The 24713-nt window shown below is 48.7% G+C and overlaps 1 non-coding gene across 1 annotated transcript; it reads right to left on the minus strand.

Annotated features, from left to right (window-relative positions):
• Positions 1-20209: 20209 nt before the first annotated feature.
• LOC125596840 lies at positions 20210-20315 on the minus strand. The gene has a single exon (XR_007331277.1). It is a non-coding gene; the product is annotated as a small nucleolar RNA R71 (small nucleolar RNA).
• Between the last annotated feature and the right edge of the window lie 4398 nt (positions 20316-24713).

The raw sequence follows: 24713 nt of genomic DNA on the forward strand, positions 1-24713 counted from the left end.
TAATAATTAACACTCGACCAGAACCATTAAGAGATGGTTTTTCGACCAAAAGACAGCCCGTCGAGAGATTAATTCACCGTGTCGAATTTTATTTAAATTCTGATCGATCAATCTTCAAACTGATCTTAAAGAATTTTCTCGACCAAAATTCTATCTGCTCGTGAGGGTCATTACACAGGGTCTAAGGACCGAGCTTAAGGTTCCCTCCGGCGGGGACCCGGGGTCTCAATTACCAGGGATCTGGGGATCTGAGTCCTGCCTGGAGGCTGGGGGAAATAATATCGGGATATTTTTCCCCAACAATCGTGGCCTCAGCCAGTCAGTAGAGTTGTAGACGTGCTACTGGGAGCATATATCTTCCCCTGGTCGATAGTAACCGCCGGGATCAGCCTCTCCTAGGCTTGTCCGAGAAGAAGGTCTTCTATGGTTGGAATATTGCCTTGGCGGCTGTAGAATTGGTGAGCTCTGGTTATGGACGTCCTGGACCCCCCTCTTTAGGTTTCGAAACCTATATTTATAGAAGAGGCCGTGCATCCCTTCTTAGGATTTAGAAATATTCATTATATCCTTAGATAATAGAATACTTCCATTTTCTTAAGGGAGGTCGTATGTATTGGAATACTTCCTCTTTCTCTTAGATTTAGGAAGAATCCTTCTTGGCCAAGTTGGTTACCTGATAAATGGAAGATTTCCATTTATCTTAAGGCAGGAAAAATCACTTGGCCTGGAAGACGGAGGAAGGTCCCAGACTCGGGGACAGGGACCCGGGACCCAAAGGCAGGGACCCGGACCTGGGGCAGGGACCCGGAAGACGGAAGCTGGAGTAATCTCTTCATGGAATATTTTTCCCCAACACAAGGTGTTAGGGGATTTTTGTGTACAAGTGATTCGTGCTCAGCACTACAGAATGATAGGAAGAAGGAGACTGGTCGTCGTGGTACTTTCTCCTGCTTCGGTCGTGGATAAGCCAGGAGATCCTGCTCTGAGGGTAGTGCCATACGGGTATGGGCTGGTATATGTCGTCAGTGCCTTAGTAGCAGTAAGAAAGGTCGGTCGTTAGGCATGAACCGCCTGTCTGTTGTCAAGATGCAGGGTCATATGGGTCTACAATTGATGGTCTCGACTCCAGGGTCGGTCCTTGGATGCCTCCTGATCTGTAGTTGATTGTTCCGACCACCAGGGGCGGTCCCTGAGCGTCTAGGGGTGGAAGCATGGAAGGTGTTTGGGATTTATAGCTGCATCCTTCAGGGGGGATTGCCTACGTACCCTTCAGTGAGGGATCAAGCCGTTCGTAGTTCATGTATTGGTGGAGGCGAGGAGCCTAAGTGGGCGCGTAGCCTAATGGGCACATGGCCTAAGGAGCACGTAGTTCTGATGGAGGCACTAGCCTGGATGGGCACGTGGCCATGTAGGTGATAGGACTCATCTGTTCTATGGGGCACATGGCCGGAACAGATGGTGGAGTAGTCGATATGCTGCAGGGAGCTTGGAGCTTTGATATGCTTTGATGACCATGGAGTGTTCCTGTCGGTGTGCTGGAGATCGTGGTCTGGGCCAGTAAGTAGAGTTGTAGATGTGCTGCATGGAGCATATATCTTCCCCTGGTCGATAGTAACCGCCGGGATCAGCCTCTGCTAGACTTGTCCGAGAAGAAGATCTTCTATGTGTAGATTCTTGCCTTGGCGGCTGTAGAATTGGTGAGCTCTGGTTATCGATGTCTCTCTGGTTATGGACCTATATTTATAGAAGAGGTTGTGCCTCCCTTCTTAGGATTTGGAATTATTCATTATATCCTTAGATAATAGAATATTTCCATTTTCTTAAGGGAGCTCAGATGTATTGGAATACTTCCTCTTTCTCTTAGATTTAGGGATAATCCTTCTTGCCCAAGCTGGTTACCTGATAAATGGAAGATTTCCATTTATCTTAAGGCAGGAGAAATCACTTGGCCTGGAAGACGGAGGAAGGAACCAGACTCGGGGACAGCGACCCGGGACCCAGAGGCAGGAACCCGGACCCTGGGGGCAGGGACCTGGAAGACGGAAGGAAGCTGGAGTAATCTCATCATGGAATATTTTTCCCCAACAGTTTGCCCCTTATTTTCTGGCTTCATGTTTGAAGGCAGAAAATAACATGACTTTCTTCGTAGGACTTTATAAGTTCCACCGTAGTATCACGCTGCCTTGTCGGTCGTTCTCTGATGCACTTGCGCTCGGTGTAAAAGGATTTGCAGCCTGGTTGAAGATGTATGACCTGTGATTCGGATGACTTGTAAGACTTTCTTCTTCTGCTTTATGAAGATGAGACGTTGCCCCCATGGTGGGGATCAGCCGGAGTTGGCCGAAAGTTTGATGGAGAAGCCGGGAACATCGGCATAAAGGTGATGCTTCTGATCATACCCCAGGTGCTTGTGCGGCTTCTGTAGCTATACTCGGCCTCAGCTCAGGCAGGGCAATCTGGTTCCACGAATCGTTTGGAGGAGTGTATGGGTCAGTACCCAGGAATTATGAGAGGGAGAATCTTGGCGAAGCTAAGGATCAGGAGGACGAAGAGGTTGAATAAGACCCGGAGGCCGAAACTGAGGATCCTCATTCTTGATTCTACTGGTCTTGCTTGTGCCTCTCAAGCTTGTAAAGGCTGTAATGGACTTTCAGGAGGGTCTCCGTGCCGGTTTCCTTGCTGTGTTTAGCATACTCGATGCTCCTTTGGTGCTGATGTTGTAGTTGTAGCTTCTTGCCTCGTCTCTGGATTGTACCCTGACTTTGGCAGAGGGGACATTCAGCATGTTCGTCTTGGTGCTTGGAGATAACCTAGTTGATTCTTGGTACCGGAGTAGATCTCCTGGACATGTTGTTTGTGCGAGCAATAGTTTTTATGCCAAATAAAGAAGGTTGAACTCTGCCATTGATTCTTGGCCACTCTCAACTATGTAGTACTGTCATCTGCCCCTCGGAGGTAAGCCACAATCAATGCTGGGATGACCTTGCGTCGTGCTTTCATGGAACCCAGAGGATCCTAGGCATGCTCTCCCAAATTCTGGAGGTTTAGAGATAAATCTTTTTGAAACCCATAGGTTCGAGGATGTAATCGGAGGTTGTATAGACTTTCATCCAGGAACCCGGAGGCTGGATGGACCTTAGTCAAGGAACCCGTTGCTTTCATGGACCTTAGTCCAGGAACCCTTAGGTTATAAGGATTTTCGTCCGGGAACCTGATGGTTGTATGGACCTTCAAGGGGACCTTCCCATATATCTTTTCGACTCGAAGTCGTCTTCGTCGGGTAGACTCTCGTTGATTGCTAGGTAGGCTTTTTGGAGCAGTGTCTTCCTTTGCGTCGTCCAGCTATCCTTTGGGAAGTCTTAAAGACGGAACAAGATGTGCTAGACTCGTGAACCTGGAGTATAGGGGTGCTTCACATTCCACCTTCCGTAGATAGGTTACTCGTGATTTTTTCCGAAGAGATAGCATCTCTCTCTTAGAGACCCAGAGATTTTAATGGCAGGATCTTGGGATCGAACGGAACCGTGGTACTGCTTCAGAATCCGGAGATGTTGTTGGGACCCGAAGGTCATTTCTGGAGCCCGGAGGCTGCCCTAGACCGGAGATCACATTTAGAACCCGGAGGTTGAGTGAGGACCCAGAGTTCGATGGGGAACCCGGAGGTTCCTCTAGACCCTGAGGTCATATTTAGGACCTTGAGGTCGTTTTGGGACCCGGAGGTCGATTGGGAACCCGGAGGTTCCTCTAGATCCTGAGGTCGTTTAGGGACCCGGACGTCGATTGGGAACCTGGAGGTTCTTCTAGACCCTGAGGTCGTGTTGGGGTCAAAAACGGTTACGACGGAATTACCACCCGAAAATCCTCAGAGATCGTATTTCCGAAAGAGTTAGTAAAAGAAGGGATATAATTTTCGTAAAAATAACCTATACGAGGTTATTTCTACGAAGAAGTATTCTTTGGGATTCAAACCAAACGATCGTCCCGCTCGGTCGCTACGTAGCGACCGAGCTCGAGCCAAAGCTCGGTCGCTACGTAGCGACCGAGCGATCGTCCCGCTCGGTCGCTACGTAGCGACCGAGCTCGAGCCAAAGCTCGGTCGCTACGTAGCGACCGAGCGATCGTCCTGCTCGGTCGCTACGTAGCGACCGAGCTCAGCCAAGCTCGGTCGCTACGTAGCGACCGAGCGATCGTCCCGCTCGGTCGCTACGTAGCGACCGAGCTCGAGCCAAAGCTCGGTCGCTACGTAGCGACCGAGCGATCGTCCCGCTCGGTCGCTACGTAGCGACCGAGCTCAGCCAAGCTCGGTCGCTACGTAGCGACCGAGCGATCGTCCCGCTCGGTCGCTACGTAGCGACCGAGCTCGAGCCAAAGCTCGGTCGCTACGTAGCGACCGAGCGATCGTCCCGCTCGGTCGCTACGTAGCGACCGAGCTCGAGCCAAAGCTCGGTCGCTACGTAGCGACCGAGCGATCGTCCCGCTCGGTCGCTACGTAGCGACCGAGCTCAGCCAAGCTCGGTCGCTACGTAGCGACCGAGCGATCGTCCCGCTCGGTCGCTACGTAGCGACCGAGCTCGAGCCAAAGCTCGGTCGCTACGTAGCGACCGAGCGATCGTCCCGCTCGGTCGCTACGTAGCGACCGAGCTCAGCCAAGCTCGGTCGCTACGTAGCGACCGAGCGATCGTCCCGCTCGGTCGCTACGTAGCGACCGAGCTCGGCCAAAGCTCGGTCGCTACGTAGCGACCGAGCGATCGTCCCGCTCGGTCGCTACGTAGCGACCGAGCTCAAGCCAAAGCTCGGTCGCTACGTAGCGACCGAGCACTCGTTTCGCTCGGTCGCTACATAGCGACCGGGCTCGAGCCAAAGTTCGGTCGCTGTGTAGCGATTGAACCTTTCCGAACATCGATACGACACCAGTCCTTGCATTCTCGTCAAACCTTCGAATGCTATCTCCCGAAGACCGTAGCAAGCTCAGTCTATGTTTCCCGCTATTCTAATTCATCGATCAAACTTCGCGGATTAGAAACCGCGGAAAACTCGTAGTAAACGTGTCGAGTCGGAAGACGGCCCAAAGGGACCTAAAACACGACTCGAGGCCCATCCTACGATTTTTCCTAACCAAAAGCCCGTGAACCACAGCATGGTTCGCGCTTGGCCCGCGAGGAAGGATAAATGTCAAGTTTCCGCGGATAAATACGGAAGTTTTGAAGATAATTGTGAAGATCGGGAAAAATGGAATATCTCCATTTTTATGCTATGACGGCTTAAGGGCAGAAGAGTAAAAGCGTAAACCGACCTTGGAGCTAGTATATAAGGAGTCCTAGGCGAGGAGCAGGAGAGGGAGAACTTTTTCAGAGCAAACTTAGCACTTAGAGCGATTTAGGCAACTTTCCGTTTTTGTTATTTCGAGCTGCGACTCAATTAGGTTTAGCCGTCTTAGGGTTGCTAGAACTAGGAATCTCGCCGACAGCTCTCGAGCCCAGGCTTATACCTTGTTGTAACGCTCATACGCAGATTCGGAATAAGATCTACTTTGCTCTCTTTTCGATTTCTTATTTTTATCGTTGTTATTCTCGTGTTCTGATTGCTTGACGTGTGGTAATTAACAGATATCCGGGTCCTCTGGGAAACTAGGGTTTTCTTAGTTTCCTTATTTAAACGGAAATCGACAGTGCGAATTTCGGTTCCCACAGTTTGGCGCTAGAAGGAGGGGGACTTACGGATCAATCTAACCCGCAAAAGCCACACACAGTCAGACATGTCAACCAACGACGCGGATAACGTGCAAACTCCCCTTAACGGAGGCAGCGGCACCGATCTCCACACTCCGGTAGCGGACGTATCTGCGGCCAACGCGCAAGCCAACGCCGCGACTCTCGAGGAGTTTAAAAAGATGTTCGCCACCTATGAAAAAAGGTCGGAAGAACAGGATAAGCTCGTGAATACCTTGACCAAACAGGTTGAAACCTTAACGGCAAGGACCCAAGCTATCCGTCCCCGCGGAACCACCAAAATCCGCGGGAAGAGGCTCGATTTCGCCACCCCACTCGATAGAGCAGGAGTCGCGCGGGAACGACCTTCCGGTCAAAACCCCAGCGAGAAGTCTCCCATCGAGAAGGGGAACTCTGAAAGTCTTCCGCTCCCTGCAAAGGACTCGGAGGATAACGAAGCCGAACACATTGACCTGGACCCTAGCGATGTCTCCAACGACAGCGACGAGGATGGCGACAGACATCCAAGAAGGACCAGAAGCCGATCCGCTCGGGAAGGCTCCCCGTTCGAAAAACCAATGACGGAAGAAGAAGAAGTCGCCTATTGGAACGAACAAGAGGAGCTGGCCGAAAGGCAAACCGAGCTCACTCGCAGTAAGCGCCGACAGGCTCGGAAATCCTCTGACGAGACATCGGATATCCGCGATCTTCGCGACTACATCACCAAGACTGCGGCAGAAGTGAGAGCCGTAAAGTCTCAAATCCATCATGCTACTAGTGCCGCCCCCGAGATCGATCGACTGCTGGAAGGAGCTCGAAAGACCCCCTTTACCAGTCGCATTTCGGACATGAGGGTGTCCGATCCGGGAAAGATCAAAGTACCGTGGTACGGCCGATCCGAAAGCGCACCTTCAGGCTTTCCACATCGCGATGGGAAGAGCAAGACTGAAGGACGGCGAAAAGGATGCCGGCTATTGCCGCCTGTTCGTCGAAAATCTTGAAGGAGCAGCGCTCGAATGGTTCGCACGCCTTCGTCGCAACACCATCGGGAGTTTTCGACAGCTCGCATCGGAATTCCTCAAACAGTACTCTGTATTCATAGACAGGGAAACCTCCGATGTTGATCTCTGGAGTCTCTCCAGAGGAAAAAAAAGAAGAACTCTCGTAACGACAAGTACGTCCATCACGAGGGAGAAGATCTCCAAGGGGCGCATAACTATGCGATCAGTTCGGATCAAGGCCGGACCACGGGCAACACATGGACTCGCAATCAAGGGTATGACGAGAACACCTTCTGCGAGTTCCACCAATCCCGAGGACACTCCACGACTAATTGCAAAGTCTTAGGAGCAAGACTGGCCGCGAAGCTGCTCGCTGGAGAGCTTTCGGAAGTAACTAGCGTCAAGGATCTCATCCTCGATTCTGATCGGCCTCCAAAGACGGACAGAAATCCGCCCGCCGAAAAATCTCCTCAACGAAACCAACCTGGGGATAAACGCGGTAGGAGGCCGGATGACAAAGGGAACGATAACAATCGTCGCAGAGTCAATATGATCATCGGAGGATCTCAATACTGCGGCGATACCGTGTCAGCCATCAAGGCTTACCAACGGAAGGCAGAATCAAGCGCAAAATGGCCTACATGGTCTCCTCCTCGAGACGGCCAAAATTGCTCGATCACCTTCACGGAGGAAGAAGCCGGCGGTATCGACCAACCTCACTGCGACCCTCTCGTCATAGATCTCGTCATACGAGATTTAGAAGTCGGAAGGGTACTCGTCGATACGGGAAGCACGGTCAACGTAATCTTCCGCGACACTCTCAATCGGATGAGTATCGAACTCGGAGAGGTAATTCCGACGCCAAAACCACTCACGGGTTTTTCAGGCGAAGTGTCGATGACTCTCGGGTCAATCCAATTGCCAGTCATGGCCAAGGAGATCACGAAAATCGTCGAATTCGCGGTAGTCGACCATCCCGCTATCTACAACGTGATCATGGGAACCCCATGGCTCAACGCCATGCAGGCAGTTCCGTCAACTTACCACCTGGGTCTCAAGTTCCCAACGCCGAGCGGAGTCGCGGCCATCTGGGGATGCCAAAAACAGTCGCGACTATGCTTCCTCGCGGAGCATAAGTTAAGGCAAATCACGGCTTCTGCAAACGGCAAACGCGCGAAGATAGATCGATCTTCGGCCAAAAGCACCCCGCACAAGGACGAAGTAAAATCGTCTGTCAACGCAAACGCATCGGACGTCGAAGCTCGACATAAATCCGAAGCCCACGCGACAACTCAACCGGAACATCCGGAAAATAGCGTCGACCCAGCCACGATCGACACGGTCAAGGCGGACATCGCGACACCAACCGCCGAGTAAGAACACTCGCGGCATGAAACAGAACTACGAGATGGCTTGATCCTCGAAAGGGGTACGTAGGCAGCTTGTCAAAAGACGAGTTCAGCTATCCCCCTCTCTAAAAAGGGGGGGGGGAGTGGGTGCGTATACTCGTATACTCCCACAATCGCCATTATTGTAATCGAGTTTTTAGAAACATAAAAATTTTTACAATATACACTGTCTTTTTATCGAAAACGCTTACGCTTCAGTTTACGCTCGTCTGCGGCCTCATCCGGCCCAAAAATCGTAAAGATTATCACCTTTCAAACACGCATAATCCTCGAAAATAACTGCGAGACGTCGCAAAAAGTTAAAATTCGAGGACAATGCTAAACAAATTGTCCGAACGCGACCACTAAAAACCTTACACCCCGTTCGTCGATTGGCCCCGACGAACACGCCAGCCGTCTTAAACAAACGCAATCCGATCACTCTTTTGATCTTTAAAAACGTCCAGCACAAGGACAAAAGCGCGCTACAACAAAAATCCGAAATTTTGGTTTAGCACTTCCAGATTCTGAGAAGATGCTCGATTCGTACCATACAAGTCATATAAGCCGAGAACATATCGCGGACTTTAAACCGGTGCGAGTCAGGAAGAAATCGCAACAGGAAAAACGATAGCCGGCTAGTCACCGCACAAACCTTAACCGAAAGTAAACCTAGGTCTTGCCCTAAACCCAACGCTCTGGTCTCAAACATCTCAAGGCATGATATCTAAAAGATACGAGATCATAAACCATGCCTCTCCGTTCGTATCTCAATGTTCTCGAAAATCGTAAAGACAGATAAATTTTTACGAAAATCACGAACGAACCAACAGATCGAACGTCTAATTAGAACTACATACGAGACGACAACTCGTATTTACTTCAACCCTACTCAGGAAAAACTCGAAACGAAACATTTATCATATAAATAAACCGCGTAAAGCGGCAAGGGATTCAAAGCCACCAACGGCCAGTCCCGGAAATACAAATACGGCCATCGTGGCCTAAACGAAATCCAAATTCAAAGGGCCACATTCGACCGAAAACAAGGATAACTGATCCATCCCTCATAATCCAAAGTCGAAGTCCCCGGACAACGAAGCACCAAACGCATCCGCAGGACGATCCACTTCCTCGCCACCGCCGTGAAAATCGATCGGGACCTCCTCGGTATCAGGAGAAACCGGGATGGAATCCCAGAACCCTTGAATCCTCTCGTCGATCGGAGGGATAAGCGCCTCAGCGTGGGCACGGTCACTCATCCCACTCTTCATCAAGCTCATTTCTTCTTCAAACACATAGTCGTCGGCTTGCGTCCTCCAAAGACTTCCGACCGAACCACGGCACTCGCGAAAGTCGCCCACCGAGGTAAAGGCATTCTTAAGATTCCCGTACTCAACCTGGAACTGAGATGCGCGAGTCTTCATCACCTCGACGATCTCTCTTTTGCCTTTCCTCTCCGATCTGCGAACAGCCCGCGCATGATCACGAGTAAGCTGTGCCTCTCGCTCCAGCATCTCGCCTTGCACGCGGGCGAGATCCCGCTCCGCTTTCTCCGCCTTGAAGCGGTAGACCATGGCTTCTCTATGACCCGCCTCGATGGCCGAGCCCAGCAAGCTCAGGCCCTGCAAAATCAATAGGCGTGTTACAAATCCATACATAGGACAATCACTTAAAAATTCCCAAGAAAAAAACTAACCCCATTGATGATGCGAGATCCTTCCGCAACAACTCTCGGCCTCGCCGATTCTTTCGTAGGAGGAGGAGCATCGAAACCCGATGGCAGCCCAGCAAAGAAATCATCGAAGTCCGGAATGGGGGCTTCGCTCGAACCGCTTCCGTCGCCGTAAGCAAGGTTCGGATCCCATCCTGGAAGCATAGAGTCATCCATCGAAAACTCTATGTCGCCGAGATCGACGTCTTTTCCCTTCCAAGAGCTCGACTCCGGCGCGGCTGTCGGAGCTTCAACGGGACTCTGGCCGTCGGGTTCGGAGTCGCTTCCCGTATCCGCGTCCAAAGCTGGACCAGGTTGCACAAATTTCAGCGCCTTCCGAACCCTTCTCGGCGTGAAAGAAGTCCAGAAGAAGGGACCATTCCTGAGAAGATCCCTCACCGCGATAATATCCTCAGGGAACGGAGCAAGAGGATTGATGAAGGGACGATTGTTCGGCAACCTCCGGAACAGTGGAATGCAACTCTCTTCGACGGACGCAGCGTCCAAACGAACAAAGAAAAAGAACTTCTTCCACGAGTTGAAGTTCGAAATGAACTTCTTAACCACCGACATAAATTTCCGAGGGACAAACCTATGCTTATCCGTATCCTTGACAAGTTGAAGCCTCAAAAGCGCTTCATAATGATCGACGGAAAGGGAAAGGCCATGCTCATAGCTTAGGATCAAGATCCCAATAAGGTGCTGAATGGCAAGGGGTGTCAACTGACTTATCGCGACTTCAAAACGGTCCAACACTCGGACGAGAATTTCGGGTATGGGGAACCAGAGGCGACAACGCACTATGAACACCTCATAACAAGTAAAGTAACCCTCCGGGGGGTTGTTAGCACATTCCCCGCGGCAGGGAACCCGGAACTCCACAACATCCGGGATGCGGTAGAACGACCGCATCGTCGCGAGAAACTCGTCAGTGGTCCTACTTGCGTCCTTTCCCTCGACTCCACGATGGACCAGGACCGGGAATGGCTTCTCCTTGGGAGGGATCAACGAGCCGTAATGAGCAACCCACCATGCCTCGTTCTCGGCAGGATGCACCGAGTGAGGCACGAACTCCGTCTTCGGAACGACGAGCTCTTCGTAAGGACTCGCGGACGAAGACCCTTTTTTCGCAATCTTTTTCTTGCTCGACATCTTTACACTTCTCTTAAGAGAATAGAGGAAAAGGGTGGAGAGAAAGATAGAAAGTTTTTGAAAGATCTTAGAGAAAAACAAGAAAGTGAAAAAATTATGGAACAAGTTACCTCTCTTCTTATAAGACATGAGGATTTACTATTCAAGCTCGGACTTTCGCATATTAATTCCATCCATCACGCCTAACTTGCCAAACATGCCTAACCGCACGCTAGGATCCCCCCATGCATGATCCTAACGGGCTGGGGGGCTAACTGTTGGGGTCAAAAACGGTTACGACGGAATTACCACCCGAAAATCCTCAGAGATCGTATTTCCGAAAGAGTTAGTAAAAGAAGGGATGTAATTTTCGTAAAAATAACCTATACGAGGTTATTTCTACGAAGAAGTATTCTTTGGGATTCAAACCAAACGATCGTCCCGCTCGGTCGCTACGTAGCAACCGAGCTCGAGCCAAAGCTCGGTCGCTACGTAGCGACCGAGCGATCGTCCCGCTCGGTCGCTACGTAGCGACCGAGCTCGAGCCAAGCTCGGTCGCTACGTAGCGACCGAGCGATCGTCCCGCTCGGTCGCTACGTAGCGACCGAGCTCAGCCAAGCTCGGTCGCTACGTAGCGACCGAGCGATCGTCCCGCTCGGTCGCTACGTAGCGACCGAGCTCGAGCCAAAGCTCGGTCGCTACGTAGCGACCGAGCGATCGTCCCGCTCGGTCGCTACGTAGCGACCGAGCTCGAGCCAAGCTCGGTCGCTACGTAGCGACCGAGCGATCGTCCCGCTCGGTCGCTACGTAGCGACCGAGCTCGAGCCAAAGCTCGGTCGCTACGTAGCGACCGAGCGATCGTCCCGCTCGGTCGCTACGTAGCGACCGAGCTCGAGCCAAAGCTCGGTCGCTACGTAGCGACCGAGCGATCGTCCCGCTCGGTCGCTACGTAGCGACCGAGCTCAGCCAAGCTCGGTCGCTACGTAGCGACCGAGCGATCGTCCCGCTCGGTCGCTACGTAGCGACCGAGCTCGAGCCAAAGCTCGGTCGCTACGTAGCGACCGAGCGATCGTCCCGCTCGGTCGCTACGTAGCGACCGAGCTCGAGCCAAAGCTCGGTCGCTACGTAGCGACCGAGCGATCGTCCCGCTCGGTCGCTACGTAGCGACCGAGCTCAAGCCGAAGCTCGGTCGCTACGTAGCGACCGAGCACTCGTTTCGCTCGGTCGCTACATAGCGACCGGGCTCGAGCCAAAGATCGGTCGCTGTATAGCGATTGAACCTTTCCGAACATCGATACGACACCAGTCCTTGCATTCTCGTCAAACCTTCGAATGCTATCTCCCGAAGACCGTAGCAAGCTCAGTCTATGTTTCCCGCTATTCTAATTCATCGATCAAACTTCGCGGATTAGAAACCGCGGAAAACTCGTAGTAAACGTGTCGAGTCGGAAGACGGCCCAAAGGGACCTAAAACACGACTCGAGGCCCATCCTACGATTTTTCCTAACCAAAAGCCCGTGAACCACAGCATGGTTCGCGCTTGGCCCGCGAGGAAGGATAAATGTCAAGTTTCCGCGGATAAATACGGAAGTTTTGAAGATAATTGTGAAGATCGGGAAAAATGGAATATCTCCATTTTTATGCTATGACGGCTTAAGGGCAGAAGAGTAAAAGCGTAAACCGACCTTGGAGCTAGTATATAAGGAGTCCTAGGCGAGGAGCAGGAGAGGGAGAACTTTTTCAGAGCAAACTTAGCACTTAGAGCGATTTAGGCAACTTTCCGTTTTTGTTATTTCGAGCTGCGACTCAATTAGGTTTAGCCGTCTTAGGGTTGCTAGAACTAGGAATCTCGCCGACAGCTCTCGAGCCCAGGCTTATACCTTGTTGTAACGCTCATACGCAGATTCGGAATAAGATCTATTTGCTCTCTTTTCGATTTCTTATTTTTATCGTTGTTATTCTCGTGTTCTGATTGCTTGACGTGTGGTAATTAACAGATATCCGGGTCCTCTGGGAAACTAGGGTTTTCTTAGTTTCCTTATTTAAACGGAAATCGACAGTGCGAATTTCGGTTCCCACAGGTCGTATTTAGGACCCTGAGATCGTTTTGGGACCCCAAGGTCGATTAGGAACGGGAGGTTCCTCTATACCCTGAGGTCGTATTTAGGACCCTGAGGTCGTTTGGGACCCCAAGGTCGATTGGGAACCCGGAAGTTCCTCTAGACCCTGAGGTCGTATTCAGGACCCTGAAGTCGTTTTGAATCCGAAGGTTGCTTCTTGACTCGAAGGTCGTTTGGGAACCCGGAGGTTCTTTCAGACCCTAAGGTCGTTGTTGGCCCGAGAGTTATAAAGAACCTGGAGGTTTACCTTTCCAGGTCCTGAAGAAATTTGTTCAGGACCTCTTCAGGACCCGGAGATTGCATGGGGACCCGAAAGTTGTTAATAACCCAGGGGTATTTGATTGGTATTTTAAGGGACCGTATTCTGCCATCCTAGGTGAGGCCACTACCGGTACCTGTTGGGATTTCGCATTCTACCGCTCGGAAACTGGTCACTATCGAGTTCTCGTGCTGCATGCTGCTTTCTGCAGAAAGCCACTATCAGACTTAGGGGTACTGGGCATGGATTCGGAAACCCAAGTGACATGCTTACGCTGCTTTCCACGTCTGGAGAAGATGGAATTTATGTATTGCTCCCTGCACGTGGCAGTACTTATGCAATATGCAAACTCCCTGAATTAACCCGGAGGTGTCACAGTACTCTTGCTTATGGGGCCCCGATATGGCTCTAGGCCTATACCGGGGTTATAGGTAGTTTTGACAAGCATACTCAGGTTGATCAGACCTATTCCTGCCTTAAGTCTCATACCCATTGTTTGCGTTTGCGTAAGAGTTTGGAAAGTTTTTACCTTTCATTTTTACCTGATGTTAAGGATATAAGCAGAGGTCGGAGCCGGAACTTTTTCATTCGGGTGAATGGAGACAGGGTCCTGCCCGGAAACAAGAGTAGTATTTTCCAAAATTATTTACTCCCAATAGTTTGCCTCTTATCTTTCGATTTCATGGGTGAAGTCGGGAGATAACATGTGTAGTTTGGCCAATCAGAGTCGTTCCATCTCAGCATGCTTATAGTGGACAGGACGCTGCTTCCCTTTTCTGATTTTTTCTTAGGCCTGGCCCGTATTAGAACCTGGAAGAGAGTCGTTTTTCCAGATGGTAGACCGGGGTCTTGATGAGTACTTCCAGGTTCTGGACCTGTTTGAAGGTGATCTTGTAGGATTCAGGACCTTGATCTTTTATTTCAGTGGACGACAAGATTTTCTTTCCGGTCTTGTAACTCACGTAGGTTTCTCCTAGTGATGTAGGGTTAGGCGGAGATGGACTTGCTGATGCTTCAATGAGCTTTGACATTTGTCAGCTGGATATAGGGTCCTTAGGCCTGTAATAGGACCTTGGAGGAATGGAGATCTTTGTTGAGGCGTGGAGGCTACTTCTCTTGGAGGACCAGTAGATTTATCCATGATATCCTGGAGGCTACTTGGAACTAGTGCTCTGGCACATGAGGATCGGTAGATATTCTCTTTTGTCGATGTCGTTTAATCTCTTCTGGCTGCTCTCTTCTGCCTCTGGGTGAGCCACTCTATGGTGAGCTTTTCTTGGATGTAACTAAATGAACCATCGCTTTGTCTTGAATCCTCCCTTTAGTGGGAAAGCCAACAAGATTTGTTGATGCATGTTTGCCCCTTGGGTTGAGTGTTAACTCGTTTGCCCCCTCTTTTCTCTCAGTTATCTCTTTCGTAGAAGTTCAGGAAGGTACGTGCCTTGGACCTACTTCCTTGTAGACTGGCGTATTCTTGACTCCTTCATTGGGAATTCTCGTTTCTTACAACTTGTCGAGGGGTGTAGCCTTGGAGACTTGGAGAGGCACGGATCCTGAGTTTCCCCGAGAGTTTGTAGGGGGTAAAAGGCCATAATTTCCTTTAGAGGTCTATCAGGGCTTGTTGCCGGGAAAAGCGGTTGTAAGGTGGTCAGCTTGCTTTTTCGTCGAGCCATTTGATTTCACCTCCATGAAAGGTGGGTAGCCGGAGACCCGTAACCTGGATCCGGGACCTGGGATCCGGGACCTGAGATCTAGAACCTAGAAGCTGGAACCCGGAACCCAGAGATGAATAGTAGCTGGAACGTGTGTTCTCCGGCTTCTTTTACTCTCATTTGCTCTAATTGGACCCAAGAATCAGAAGCCCATCATGTCTTGATGTAGAGTTCGCGTTTTTATTCGGCTCCTCTTCAGGATGCATAGAAGCAGTGTTCCCGACGCTTGGGCAGGGATTCTTTCGCGGAACAACTCCAATGGAAGTTGACGAGCACTAAAAGGCGTTCTATCCACCCAGCTATTAGGATTATCTAGGATTCCATTACACCTTAGATTCTAAAGTCTAAAGAGACAGGTGGTTCTCCGGTACACCTCTTAGGGGTTGCCTGGTATGCCTGCAGTGTTCCTAGAAACTCTTCTTTTGACTCCCCTGCTTATGTAACTTATCAAAGCTGTGAGCCCGGCCGAAAGATGGTGTGCCCTACTTGAAGACGTCTTGTCTTTCTCCTATGGGGCGGAGTTATGAGCCTGGACACTTTGGTGGAGTCTAGAGCTTGCTATCCACTAATCCTGATGTTGGTGGTGACTGCCCCTGGTTGGGAATATTGACTCCAACGGTTGTAGAGGCATGCTTTGCAGTTGAGACCCGAGACCAGCAGTGGCCAAAGAATGTAGGCTGGCTTTGAGGTTGAGAGTTGGAGCCGGCAGATCCAAAGACTGCGGGGATCTGATCTGAGGATAGGACTCGAAACCAGGGACTGCAGAAAGTCTGATCTGAGGATAGGACCCGGAACCAGCAGGAACCAGGGACTGCAAAAAGTCTTATCTGAGGATAGGACCCGAAACCAGCAGGAACCAGAAATTGCAGGAAGTCTGATCTGAGGATACGACCAGAACCAGCAGGAACCAGTAGGAACCAGGTGGTAATCCCTGTGTTGGATCTAGTTACTTTCTTTTGGCGTTGTGTTATCCTCCCTGAAGAAGTGTTTCCAGCTGTGTGAGGTTTAGATTTGGTGAGAATACGTCGTTTCTTCCCCCTAGAGGGCTGGGGTTGAAATATTCTTAAGGAATGGATGTAATGTCTCTTCCGCCTATCACCATCATCACGTAGTATATGACTGCCCCTCCTTCTAGTGCCAAACTGTTAGGGAATTTTTGTGTACAAGTGATTCGTGCTCAAACTACGGAATGATAAGAAGAAGGAGACTGGTCGTCGTGGTACTTTCTCCTGCTTTGGTCATGGATAAGCCATGAGATCCTGCTCTGAGGGTAGTGCCATACGGGTATGGGCTGGCATATGTCGTCAGTGCCTTAGTAGCAGTAAGAAAGGTCGGTTGTTGGGCAGGAACCGCCTGTCCGTAGTAAAGATCGTAGGGTCTTCTGGGTCTGCAATTGATGGTCCCGACTCCAGGGTCGGTCCCAAGGTGCCTCCAGATCTATAGTTGAGGGTTCCGGTTACCAAGGTTGGTCCTTGAGGAACCGAGGAAGATGTTTGGGATTTATAGCTGCATCCTTCAATGGGGATTGCCTACGTACCCTTCAGTGAGGGATCAAGCCGTTCTTAGTTCATGTATGTGGAGGCACGAAGCCTAGATGGGTGCATAGCCTGATGGAGTCACATAGCCTGATGGAGGCGCGTAGCGTTAATGGAGGCACGTGGCGTAGGGAGCACGTAGCTCTGTAGGTTGTTGGAGTCATCCGTTCTAGGGGGCATATAGCCCGAACAGATGGTAAACCTGTCGATATGCTGCAGTGAGCATGGAGCGTCGATGTGCTTCAGTGAGCATGGATGGGCTTTGCTGATGAGCTGAAGATCATGGCCTCAGCCAGTCAGTAGAGTTGTAGACATGCTGCAGGGAGCATATATCTTCTCCTGGTCGATAGTAACTGCCGGGATCAGCCTCTCCTAGGCTTGTCCGAGAAGAAGGTCTTCTATGTGTAGAATCTTGCCTTGGCGGCTGTAGAATTGGTGAGCTATGGTTATGGACGTCTTTTTTCTCTCTTTAGGTTTAGAAACCTATATTTATAGAAGAGGTCGTGCCTCCTTCTTAGGATTTGGAAATATTCATTATATCCTTAAATTTCCATTCTCTTAGATTTAGGAAGAATCCTTCTTGTCCAAGCTGGTTACCTGATAAATGGAAGATTTCCATTTATCTTAAGGCATGAAAAATCACTTGGCTATCCCGGTATTATTTCTCCAAGCCTCCAGGCAGGACACAGATCCCCGGATCCCTGGTAAATGAGTACCCCGGGTCCCCCAGAGGGAATCCTGGGCTCGGTCCCTGGACCCTGCTCCCTTCCAAGAAATGGAAAACTTTCGACAAGGAGAAACTTCCATATTTCCGAATATGGAAGAGTTTAACCTAATGAAACCGACTTCTGGACGATTATATAAGAGCTACAACGGCCCTCAAGCATGGATAGACCTTTTGGACTTGGAGATTATACTTAGGCGGCTAGGGTTAGGGTTCATACGAATATACTTGTAATCCTAGCTTGTTCTATGTAATAAAGATCTCTTCAAGTCTATATTTTCCTCAGTCTCTCTAAATCCCCACAACAAATCAACTTATCCATCGTTCTGTGGTACTCTAAAAGAGCCTACACGAAAATCAACTAACAGTTTGGCGCTAGAAAGAGGGGAGTAATCTAACTACGTGATGATGGCGATGGATGAGTCCTCCCTACCACACTCGCAAGAGGAAACGACTTAAGTCATATCCGCAGGATTAGAGACATGCAGTGCAAGTCACTCAGCCACCCCGGAAAACACCAGGAGTACTGGAGCAGTTCGATGAAAATCAAGCAGGAATCCTCTCAGACCAACGAGATAAGTTTCACAACCAAAGAACGAGAGAGAGTCCTGTTACCTCATCAAGATGTTCTCGTCGTCACACTTCCGGTAGCAAACGGCCTGGTCAAAAGGATACTGGTAGATAGCGGTAGCTCCAGTAACATCATCTTCCAAGCGGCTGATATACCTTGGATTTGACCCATTTTTATCCATGGTATATTATTACTTTACTATATATATATCTATGTTTTCTACTCTTCTAGGTATGTTTTCAGGTTCAGATGCATTTCGGAGTAAAGCTATGACTTTGGAGCATTTTGGAGCATAAAAGACATTTCACCTGAGCTGACCACTTAGAGGTCGACGAGAGGAAGAATAATCGATCGATGCACACATCAGTGCTGACGATCGATATCAGAAAATGCCTCGACAGATGAAGATTAATATCGATCGATGTACACAAGTACCATCGATCGATGTCGAGACACCAGACGCGACATTTTGGATTCAGCAGACTTAAAGACCAAGGCCAAGCCAAATTACCAAAGTGCCCTGACGAGTTTTTAACCTAGTAGAATATATACTGCCTAAGTGTTTGACGGCAGAGAGAGCTTTTCTTTTCTAGACCTAGTTTTGTTACAAATTTCATTTGGAGAGAAGATCACTTGTGATTGGAACTCCTTGTTTCATTTTCTTATCATCTATTCTATGAGTTTCTATTTATCTATTGATATGAATTGCTTTGCTATGTCTTTAGTAGTTCAACTGTTAGATCCAGGGTTCAGATAGGTTTGTGGGATTAGCCCCAAACTATAGATCTGCCTTGTTGTGATATTCATGATAGATTTGTATTCATTGCTTGTTTTAGCCTAGCTAACTAGAACTTGATCATAGGATTGCATATTCAAGCACCCTTGTTATCCCATCCTGACATCTATCTATCATATTAGGATTGCTCGAGAGGGCTAACCGCAAATTTAGAATCTTAGTAGAGCATTTTCATACTCGCGCATAGGCCTGGCTAGAACCCGTCGATCGATGTCCTCAACTGACAATCGATCGATGTTGGCAAAAGTGTATCGGTCGACGTCTTAATAGACTATCGATCGACACTCTCTTGTGTCTGCATCTAACCGGTGAGACACAAGATCTAGTCTGTTAACCAGTGGTACATGCGACACCTGATCATTGAGTTAAGCGAATGAGCTCTAATATATCATGCATGCAACAGTTAGGCATCTATAGGAATTATAATCTCCAACACCTGAATAGTGGCCCTGCGTCTAATATCATTTCCAACCTAAGTTACATTTATCATTTACTCGCTAGTTACTATTGCTATTTTATTTAAAAACATTACAACCTTTAGAATTAATAAACACTAGATTTAATTGTTCCCTAGCTTCTTGTGGATTCGATCCCTAAGTACTACATCTGAACCTCTTTTGATGAGAGTAACACTCCTTAGGGTAATTTGAGTGGTATCAAATTTGGCGCCGTTGCCGGGGAGCTTTGATCGCCATTAGATTTAGTTTTATTAATTCTTATTCTTTTCTTTACCCCCTTTTCTAATAATCTTTCTTTTTCTTGTCTTTTCAGGTGCATGCCCAGCGGTACCCGAAGCAACAAGGAGAAAGACTTGCTGTTCTCAGACGATCCTGCTCATTTGGAACGCACCATCCGTAGAGGTCAACGTTCCACATCGCTCGACGCAACCACTTCGTCGTCGATCGATACGCACAACCAACCGTCGACCGACACCAGACTGTCATCGTCGATCGATCCCAATCGTTCGACAACGATCGATACTACACCGCGTACGTCGATCGATACTGTGTCGTTAAAAATGGTAAACATTATTATTCTAACTCAGGATGAGAACGGAAACCTGTATGACCAGGCCGGTTATCTGCGTAATGCAACAGGTCAGAAAATAGATGCTCAGGGAACTGTAATCCCTGATGCTGATGCTACAGGAGCTGCTCAACCTGTAGATGATGACGCTCGATTGAAACCACTGGCCGACTACAATCGCCCAGATGAGTACTATTCCAACAGATCAGCGATTCGACTTCCGGAGATCCAGAAGCAGAATTTCGAGCTGAAGCCTCAATACTACACTCTCGTGTCGCAGATACCCTACTCTGGGTTACCGCACGAGCATCCTATGGACCATTTGGAACGGTTCGAGGATCTAATCGCTGCCATTCGGATGGAAGGAGTCCCCGAAGATTACCTGCTGTGCAAGCTCTTCAGATACACGCTGAATGGAGAAGCGATGCACTGGCTTAGGCAGCAACCCACAGGATCTTTAACATCCTGGAGCGACATCAAGAATGCTTTCTTACGAAACTTCTTTGATGAGGCGCGCGCTGAAGAACTTCGGAACAAAATTTCCACATTCTCGCAGAAGGCTGTAGAGTCCTTCAAAGATGCATGGATTAGATTTAGGTTTTTCCAGCGAGACTGTCCACACCACGGATTTAATGAAGTGCAGATGCTAAGCATTTTCTTCCGAGGTCTCGGCTTACAGTATCAAATGGCTCTTGATACGGCGAGTGAAGGAAACTTCACTACTCGGAATCCGTTGGAAGCTGTGAGACTTATCAAAAACCTTGCTAACAGCAGCAGCACCAAAAACACTGACTCTGAACGGAAGAAGTCTGTAGCCTCTATCGGGAAGGAACAGATGGACGAAGTAAGAGCTAAGTTAGATATGGTGCACGAACTTCTTAGGAAGCAAGTCTGTTCAGCTGAAGGAGAAGTAGCAGATACAGAAGGAGAAGAAGATGTGAACTACATCGGAGGTACCGGTTTCCAAAAATTTGGAAACCAGGGCGGAAATAGAAATTTCTTTGGAAATGGCCAAAGAAGTAACCAAAGTTCACAATTTCAAAAACCCTTCAACAACAGCAAGAGCTACTCGAACTCTTACTATCAAAATCCACCACCCCAGACTCAGGAAAGCAAGATCGAAGAAATGCTTGATCGAGTACTGTTGGGACAACAACAAATCACCGTGGATTTCAACGGTAAGATAGACTCTGCCTACAACAATCTGAACACCAAAATCGAGACCTTAGGGACTCAGGTGAGAAAACTTGAAACCCAAGTAATTCAGACGGGCGAGACTATTAAGAGGCAAGAAGCTTTCGCTAGAGAGGCAGGAGCCGACAAAGGGAAACACCACGTAAATGCCATCATAGATGATGAATTCTGGCAAGTGGTGAGAAATGAAAACCTTGAGGAAGGAGATTTCGAAATCGAAAGCTCCATGAGTCTCGGCGGATCCCAATGGTGTCGACCGATGTCGATGAACTCGCATCGATCGACAGACCATGATGAAGATCGATGGACGGATTACTCCAGTCATCGATCGACGTCGTCTGCCAATTCGACTGAATGCAATGCGGTTCGAATTCTAACTCATGAAGAATTCGCAGCTAAGCATCCTCACCCACCCTCCCCTTTCTATGAAAAAATCGATCGATCGGTTAACCAACCATCGATCGACAGAGTGAGTCCGACGTCGATCGTCACAACACACCTCCCATCGATCGACAGGCACCTCTGACATACCGAGTGCGGTTACCCTCAATCGATAATGATTACATCAATGCACTCAGACCACCACCTAAACCATTAGCAAACCCACCCGAACCAAAACCCAACCCTTTAAATAGTTCAACAGAATCTGTTCAAGAAGAACAAGAATCTGAAGGGAGAAGGTTAAGGAAAAGAAAGGAGAAGATTCCTAAAAACCTTAAGAGGGAAGCTAACGATAAGGAGATGGATGGTTTCACTAAACGAGTCCTCAGAATCCCAATCGAAAAACCTTTTGATGAAGCTTACTTCACACACCGGTTGTGGATGTTCTTCAGAGAAACAAAGGTAACTGAGGAGGACATTAGGAGAATGTTTCATCAAGTCAGAGGAAAGATGAAACACAGGATCACATTGACGAAGAAGAGTGATCCTGGGAAGTTTGCAATACCATGCATAGTCAAGGGTGTTGAATTTCCCCATTCAATGTGTGACACAGGAGCATCGGTTAGTATCCTCCCTAGGATCATGGCAGACCAGCTTGGTTTGACCATCGAACCCTCAACAGAATCCTTCACCTTCGTGGATCTTTCAGAGAAACGATCAGGAGGCATCATAAGAGATCTGGAGGTACTGATTGGTAATGCCCTTGTCCCTGTAGATTTTCATGTCTTAGACATCGAGCTTAACTGGAACTCTTCACTTCTGCTTGGAAGATCTTTCCTAGCTACAGTAGGAGCTGTATGTGACATGAACAAAAACAAATTGTGTCTAACGCTCATAGACCCAAACATCCACTACGATCCCATCCGACCTAAGAGAAAGGTAATTAATTCTGTGGATTATGGGAAAGAACTTGGCTTCATTGGCGCATGCCATTGTGGAGCAGAGTATGAATCGGAGTACGAAACAGAGTACTCGGAATCGATCGACACCCCAACCTTTCCATCGATCGATTCCAATGTGTCAATGGTGACCGATGACCACAACAACACGTCACTCGACGTAATGCACCCACTTGACCATTTCGCTTCACCTAATCATTGTTACCAACATTTTGCCTTCCAACCTCCAACCAGGAGAGGACATGATGATTATTCCATAGGCAGTTGGGCAGACAGTGGTTTCCATGAAAGTTTTGCAGTTGACACTGTAATTACTTCACCTCATGAGGAACATACCGAGGAATACGATGAGGATTACTGGAAAGAACGTGCAATAGAAATGTCTTTGCAGGATGAAAGACTTGAAACACACAAGTTCACCAACACGTTTCCAACATCGTTCGACGCTGTGCACTCCACATCGGTCGATACCCACCCTCGTCCAGCAAAACAACCGCTCACATCGATCGACACACCAAAGGAACATCGATCGATATTCGCGCCGCAGCGAAAATTCAGGATCAGGAGAATATTCCCTCCCTAACTAGGTTTACAGATACCTATATAAATCGTTTTGCACCTCCGAAACCACCTACACACATCAGAGCAAACACACAAGCAAATAAGATGAACACTCTTCCTTCTACATCAACAGAAAAATCCATGAAGAGCAATCATCTCAAGAACACAAGTTCTGCAGAAATTACTCTGCCATCGATCGATGTAACTGTATCTACATCGATCGATACTACTCTAAACCCTAATCTCTCTATTTCTAAAATGAATAATTATGCAAACATTGATTACGGTTTTCTAACACCTGATGAATTTGGTATTTTCAGGGATCCAGATGGCAACGCACGTGCAATGGATGGAAGGATTTTACAAGTGTCCAGAGAGGACATAGCAGACATCCTTCAAGTAGCCAATGGACCTGACAACCTGTTCTCACAGCAACGTGGCACTCCAGACGTCATTCTAACAGATCCTAACAACCACGCAGGAGTCGCCACAACAGAGATCAACCCAGATCTATCACGCCAACCAAAAGGGCAAGCATCGATCGACGGTACAACGGAGACATCGATCGCCAGGGTAACACCAACGTCGATCGATATGGATGATCCGACGTCGATCGACAGACGCTATGAATGTGGGAGCCGCGCTTTCGACATGTATGGAGCCAGAAAGTTCACTTGGGAACAAAGGGACGAATATGGAGTCTACAGAGATGAGCGTGGACACGCACGAAGCGCAGCTGGTGAGATGATACCTGTCACAAAGGACAACATCAGGAAAATACTGGAAAGAGCATCTCTTTTTGAAGAGAGCCACATCTGTCTTCCAGAACATGCCACTTCCTTCACACTCACAAGACTGGCACCAGAACTCTACACCAAAGAAGAAATCGATGAAATGGTGTTTGGTATTTGTGGAGCTCAGGAGAAACTGGGAGAGGAGCTCAAAACACTGGTAGATGAAACACATCAGCCTTTGGATAGAGGCTACAATGAGCTTTTCAGATGTATGGCAGAAATGAGGACAGAAATTGAAAGTTTACGTCAGCAACTTGAGAAGGAAGCTACGACCTCAGCATCGATCGACGCACCACGTGCAACATCGATCGACGTCAGTCTTCCTACAGCTCAGATCCTTGCAGAACCGCGATGTTCAACACAACACAGGGATGAATGGGAAGTCTCATACATCGACACGAGGATAAACGACGTTTACTGCCCTCTCAACAACAACGTGGACTGGCTAAGCACTAAAATCGAGCTACTACAGCAAGATCTGGACACCATTCGCAAGAAGGACCAACATCCAGCCACATCGATCGACATGTGCACCTTCACATCGCTCGACGCCAAAGTCTCAGCAATGAATGAGAGGCTGAGGACTTACGAGGATATGCATGACCGTTTTATATCACCAGTCATGATAGATTTAAACAAATTGTCTAGTCAATTACTTGATGCCCAAAAGGATATTGAGAACATTACTAATCAAAGTTTTTTGCAGGAAAAATCAGCATCGATCGACAGGCTAAGAGGACCCTGGATCGATGGCAAGAAACCTGTGGAGTTACTTCCTTACACAGCAGCAGAGGTTGACAAGATCACATCCAAGATCTACACTGCTCTAGACACCATGGAGGAACGACTTGACAAACGCTGCGATGACATCTACTTTCCATTCGACAACAAAATCAGTGGACTAGACAACCACGCAGAATGGCTACAGAAAGAAGTCAAAGCCATTCAGAGGCAACTCGCAGCTCAACATCAGATATCAGCATCGATCGACAGGACAAAAGCAAAATCGATCGACGGCAACTCACCGAGATCGACCAACGAACACATAATCGCATCGATCGACGCCGAGTCTAACCAATCACGAGCAGCTGATACACAAGACAGTGGAGTCAATGCAAAAGGAACTGACAGATCTTTCA

Source organism: Brassica napus, unplaced genomic scaffold, assembly GCF_020379485.1.
Source record: "Brassica napus cultivar Da-Ae unplaced genomic scaffold, Da-Ae ScsIHWf_1308;HRSCAF=1868, whole genome shotgun sequence".
NCBI lineage: Eukaryota > Viridiplantae > Streptophyta > Magnoliopsida > Brassicales > Brassicaceae > Brassica > Brassica napus.